This window comes from Limulus polyphemus, unplaced genomic scaffold (genome assembly GCF_000517525.1).
Source record: "Limulus polyphemus unplaced genomic scaffold, Limulus_polyphemus-2.1.2 Scaffold38, whole genome shotgun sequence".
NCBI lineage: Eukaryota > Metazoa > Arthropoda > Merostomata > Xiphosura > Limulidae > Limulus > Limulus polyphemus.
Genome location: NW_013665648.1, coordinates 1,238,680 through 1,244,386, shown reverse-complemented (window position 1 = coordinate 1,244,386; position 5,707 = coordinate 1,238,680).

Genomic DNA, 5,707 nt, shown 5'->3' with positions numbered 1-5,707 from the left:
CCCTCCCCCCCCCCCCCGCAGTGGCTCAACAGCAAGCCCAAGAGCTTATAACGCTAAATGTAAGGTTTCGATACCCGCGGTGGCCAAAGTACAGAGAACTCATTTTTCAGCTTTGTGCTTTACAGCAAACATACAAACAAACTCGTACTTCAGGAATTTAATTTTTATAGGGATTATTAAAGAAACTTTTGACTGTGATGTAAGGTTCAATCAATTATCTATATGAATTATAAAAGTTTTTCTTTTTCTAACGATTGTTATTACGTTTCACAGAAGGTCGAATATCGAAAGCTGGCTTAACTTACAATGCTTTCTTTCCACTAAAACTTGCCTTTAGATACCAATACAATCAAAATTGAACATATCTAGATATAAACTTGGTTTGCATTGTTTATATTATATGAAAACACCAAAACTGGTGAACAAAGATATAGTAATAATTTATTATTCGAATCTGCTGAGACAATGTTTACTTATGTCCAGCTGGCATTATTCAAAATTGGAACTTTTTACCTCCCCCCAGTTATATTTTTAATGTTTTTACAGAATTTTCTCTCAAAGCTATTCAAAGCGTTATTTACGCATAGCCGTAGAGAGAGGGAAGGCAGCTAATTAATATCACCTAACGCCAAGTTTTTGGGTTCCTCTTGTCTGAACAAATAACGAAATCTTATCGTCATGGCCCAAAGGTAAGGAGCACAGATTTGTGGTACTGGAACGCGAACTAAGAATCGTCGGATTCTCAATCTGAATACGTTCCACTAGGCCACGCTCGGCTCACTCACATCACATTCCGTAAAAATATTTTTAATTACATCTGTGGTGAATTTCTTATAGAAAGACAAAGCTTCAACTTAATTCAAATAAATGTGAACCATTTTGCTTTTTTGAAGATATTATCACTGAAGAAGACGTTTTAATAGATCCAGCAAAGGCTGAAGTATGAAAATAATCAACACTAAAAATCATACCCGAACTCCGAAAACTGTTGGATTTCTTTTTTTAAAGTCGTTTTCTGATATTAGATATTTTCTGGCTTAGAGAAAACACACAAGTTGACTGTGAACAGGAATCTAAGTACTCTTAAGGAAAACCGTAACACCAGTGTTAGCTTATCTAGTTTGTAAAGATCCTCTTGAGTTTAAACACGATGTGGTATTATTGGTAGAATTGGAACCAATAGGTAAGATCCAAACAAATTCTAAGGAAATGTATTGAAAATAATAAAATAGACAAGGAAAGCAAGTTAAAAAAGAAACAACATAAGATAAATGTGTTAGACTTACTCTAAGCTAGTTGACTTCCTTGTTTTTGTAACTAGTTGGCTGCTCGAGAAGAGAGGGATCAGACCTGTACACTCAATAAAGACAAAACGGATTATGTCTGGACCACACCGTCAAGTTACACCAAAGACTTAGTACATTATCTCACACTATTAAATTACCTACATCAGTGATCAATCCAATTTCACGTGTTGTAAAAGAGATTAAACCTCACCTCCTGCTCATTCTAACTTGTGAAAACCTCTGTTCCATTTGGATAACACCCGAACGATGAAGAAGCATGGACAAGCAATTTGTACACTCTGTGTAAAGATCGCAGTGACGTATGTGGTATATTCCTTGTTTGGAGGCTGGATGAGTGGGGAGACATATGCTCTTGCCTATGGGAATTACCTTTTAACAATGAACTTCAAATAATATTTACTATAATTCTCAAGATGAGACTATTTATTATTTGAGTGTGGTTTTGATGTTGACAATACTTATTTAAAATCCAAATTGAAAAATGTATAAATGTAATTAAACAATTTAAAAAATTCTTATTCTGGAAAATGAAGGGAATGGAGCAAATATATTTTCAAGCCAAAATTATTTGAGAGAGGCTAGAAATGTGAATTCGTGGGGCTTAATTCTCCCATAGACATACCAGTAAATGGTCACTGTAGATTTAACATGTAGAAAACGATAGATATTTAGTATGTATTGAGCATGAAAAATTATATATAGTCATTACGTACTAAGCATGTAAAAAAAAACTATGATAATCACTATGTCATGAGCATGGATAAAGTGATAAATATACATGATTATTAAGCATGTAAAAATGGTAAATGATTACTATGTCTTGAGCATGAATAAAATGGTAAGTATAATGTAAAAATTGTAAATAGTCGCTATATTAAACATATAAAAATGATAAATGATCACTATGTATTGAGCATTTAAAAATAGCATCACTGAACTTGTTATGCCTGTAATTCTTATTATAATATTTTATGGCACTTATATAAAGGGCCTTGTTTCTTCAGCTTGGATATCAAGATGTATTCTTCGCCCGAGGTTTATTACAATCTTCAGGAGTGTATTACAATCAGCACTATCCGTCAAAAGGTGCTAGAGTGCGAGAAACTAAAGTTTACGAAAGGCTTTACATGACGAGATAGATTTAAACTTGAATTAAATATGAAGGAGCATTATCATAGAAGCAGAATTTATTTTTTTCGTAATAAGATGCATTCATCTTAAGAAATGGCTTGTTAGATTGTTTCGTTAAGCACAAAACTACACAGTAGGCTATCTTTACTGTGCTTCCCTCCCTCTTCTCTTGCGCTCGAACTCCAAAACTTATCGTTTTAAGCCCTTAAGTTTATCAGGGAATGGATATGAAATAGGAATACATAGGATATGACAAAGAACATTTCACAATTGGTACTTCCAAAATTACTCAAATCAACAGCACATCGCAATTTTCATTATCTTCTGCCAGCTTCTTTGTTTGGAATTAAGCACAAAGCTACACAGTGAGCTATCTGTGCTCTGCTCATCACGGGTATCGAAACCCGTATTCTAGCGTTATAAGTCCGCAAACATATCGCTGTGCCACTGGGGAGCAGCTTCTTTGTATTTCAAAAGATTATATAAGAGTTTTCTGTGTTGTTGCAATGTATATTTCACAAAATTATGCTTAAAATTTATATAACAGCGAAAAAGATAAATATATAAGCTAACTGGTTATTGTGTGAATCTTTCCAGTAAATCAATCATTCATCTAAGAACCTTCAAGACAAAAATGACTATCGAATAATTTGGAGTAAAAAAAGAAAACATGTTGTTAAAAATAAGTAAATAAAGTGGCGTATTAATTTATTTTAGACAAAACTTTCCAGAGCTAGATAAACTTCTACAAAGCAGTTAGGCCCGGGATGGCCAGGTGGTTAGGGCGCTCGACTCGTAATCTGAGGGTCGCGGGTTCGAATCCTCGTCACACCAAACATGCTCGCCCCTTTCAATCGTGGGGGCATTATAATGTGACGGTCAATCCCACTATTCGTTGGTAAAAGAGTAGCCCAAGAGTTGGCGGTGGGTGGTGATGACTAGCTGCCTGCCCTCTAATTTTACACTGCTAAATTAGGGACAACTAGCGCAGATAGCCCTCGTGTGGCTTTGCGCGAAATTCAAAACAAACAAACAAAACAGTTAAAGACACAGTGGCATAGACAAGATTTTCACTGAAGGGTCATCAAGTCTAAAGTAACTAAATTAGAAAAATAACTGTAGATTTCAAGTTCTACATGCAAATATAATTTTCTGGCTTATATACTTATATATCCTGACTCAGCGGTAAACTTGAGGGTTTACAACGCTGAATCTGTTTTATCAACAGAAACAACACGATAACAGTAAATGTTTGCCACAAATAAGAACCCGTGGTTGTTTACACTTCAAAAATAGATGTCAGTTTACAAATATTCAACTTTTGTACCAAATATTTAAAAATTTTCCTGTGAGCAATAAATTCGTCATATAATTGATTTTAACCTAGATAAGTGGAATGGTGTAAAACAAAGTAAAATTCTGTCAAAATAAGCTAAAATAATGATAAAAATGGATAAGCTAAGGAGTTCTATAACGTTTCTTTATAAATCTGTCAGAAGGAAGACTAAACTTTGAAGAAATGAGAACGAGCACTTTGCTCTTTGAAAAACAGGATTTCCATTGGCTTTTGAAATTCCTTGTTTTTTTAACTATTTATGTACTAAATTGCTCGTGGCTTCATTATTATTTTTTATTATTTGGTTTATAAAAACATATGAGCCACACTAAAAATATAAACAAATGTATTTAGTCCACTGATAACTGATAAATAAGTTCAAAAGTATCCGCAAAATGCAGATTCGGAAACTATTATGCAGAGAATAAGTCGAACATGTAGAACAAAGGAAAGAAACAAACGCGAGTGAACAAATAAACAAAATCTTTATTCACAATAGTTGTTTATTTTATATACTTACAACTATTCTATGACTCTTATTGGCTGCTGGGATTGAGAGGAGTCTTTGAAACGTCCGCGCAGGACAAAGACAACGAGGACTCTGATTTAGCGTTAACTATCAGACAAAACTTCAAAATTCGATATACCAATCCAATGCTACATACGTCACTGACTATTCCAAATAACATTTACAGGATAAAAATAACCCTAACTCAGACCATTTTGTATAAATGTCTTAGTCATCCTTTGAGATGGGTTCTCTCTTCCCCAGAAGATTCAGACACAGGACCAAAATGCTAAGAATTTCTAGCCGTTGGTTTAAATATCTTTACAAGAGTAAAAGGATAAGTACAAGTTTACAGTTTTTCGACATAATTTTAACAAGAATGCCGTTCTATATGCAGAATACCTGCACGAAATTGGTAAAAAATACCAGAATATACCTGACTAACGATATATTATAAACTAATAAATGAAGTATAAAACTCATTACTATTTCAGTCATTAAAATACCATCAATATTGCAATTACTCCCACCGCTTACTGCATGGGTCCTATTTGTATTTTGCACCAGTGGAATTTCACCTAATTTGTTGTTAGTTCCCCACACTGAATTTTTTAAGAGGTAAAAGGATAAAATTCCTAAAATGAGTCACCTTTCTTGTTGCTTCTTATTGATTCATATTTCACATGTATGAAAGGTTGGCGCTTCTAGCGTGAAATTCATTTCACTTTCAGCCTTCTCCTAAATATCTTCTCTAATAATTTTTCAGTGAGTAAAATGAGTTACAAAACCAAAAATGTGGTAGCTAAAAACATTATTAATAATTCTCAAGATTATCGAGACTTTAATAGTGAAAACTACATTACATCGGGTAGTGGAATTGAAGGTGGTGAAAATACAAGTGGTGTAAGCTCAGATAAGAATGAGGATAATAATAAAAGTTATGATAAAACTGATGAATAACATGAAGCGGCTTTATCAAAAAATAAATAAATAAACCATCAGGCTCAATTTTATATATATAAAGAAATAATGGCACAACGTTACCTGAATTCAGTCTATTCATGAAGAATACCAGTATGAAGGAAATATTGAATATGGCAAACAAGGAAGTATAAACTCTAATGAAAGACGAAGAAAAAAGCGGAAGTATTTGGATTCTACCGAGCTGCAATATTTTATCAGTGCCATGGTGCTAGCTGGTGTTTATAAATCATAGGATAAAAAACTTTAATAGTTTTGGAATCGAGACAATGGTAGAACTATTTTTCCATAACCAATGGAACCTAACTGATTTCATCAACTTTCAAGATGCATTCAATTTAATGATGCTGAAGGACGAAGAAAAAAAGCAATCAAAGGAAAGATTTGTTCCTATAGGAAGGATATTCAGTGGTTGTGTGCAGGCTCTTCAGCATGTGTTATGTA